This window comes from Myotis brandtii, unplaced genomic scaffold, assembly GCF_000412655.1.
Source record: "Myotis brandtii unplaced genomic scaffold, ASM41265v1 scaffold691, whole genome shotgun sequence".
Classification (NCBI taxonomy): Eukaryota; Metazoa; Chordata; class Mammalia; order Chiroptera; family Vespertilionidae; genus Myotis; species Myotis brandtii.
In genome coordinates, this window is record NW_005370704.1 from 1,017,373 (window position 1) to 1,018,315 (window position 943).

Below are 943 nucleotides of genomic sequence, written 5' to 3' on the forward strand. Positions count from 1 at the left end.
GCAGTTCCAAGCTGGCGCTGGGCACAGGCCGGAGGGCACCCTCCCCAGAGGCCAGGGCTTGGGGACCTCCCCCCGCCCCGTGTGGCTGAGCCCTCAAGGGGGTGTGTTGGGTCCAGGGGACCAGCCTCACTCCCCTGGCCAGGTCTGGGGTCTTCACCCTGCAGCTCCCAGGCCCCGTGGGAAAGTGGGGGCAAGGGAGGGTTTCTCTCTTCCAAACTCCCACCCAGAGGTCAGGGAGCCGGCAGGCATGGGGTCAGGTGCCTTTGCTCCCGGGGTCCAATGTCCGGTGCTCTCCCCACCACCCCGGGAAACCCGTCGGAGTCCCCCAGGGCCAGCAGGCCTGGACCCCCTGTGGCCGGCTACTGCCCTGACCAGGCCGTCTCCCCACACCCGCCAGCACCTGCTGCCACTGCTCTGGGGCCAGCGGGGAGGGACCCGGTGCAGAGCCGAGGGCCCTGGCACCAGGGTTGGGGGCCTGCAGAGCCCGGGTCGAGGTTGGGGGCGGGGGGTACCAGGGTTAGGGGTGTCCAGGGTTAGGGGTGTCAGGATTAGTGGGAATGGCAAGTTAGGGGGTGTCTGAGCTGGCTGTGGAGGTTAGGGAACAGGAGTACTACCAGGCGTGAGATTTAGGGGGGCCATTGGGGTTGCGAGGGCACCAGGGTTAGGGAGGCCAGTTGGGGGTTTGCGGGGGTCAGGGTAATGGGGCGTCAGTGTGACAGGGGCGTCAGGTTAGGGGGTGTCGGTGTTACCGTGGCTTCGGGGTTCAGGGGCCACGGGTAGGGGGCGTCGGTGTTACAGGGACATGGGTGTTAAGAGGGGCGTCGGTTGGGGGCTTCATGGTTCCTGGGGTGTGAGGGGCGACGCGGTTAGGGGCGCTGGTGTTAGAGCAGCAACATGGTCGGGGGGCGTCGGAGTTACGGGGCAACGAGCTGGGGGCGCCGGG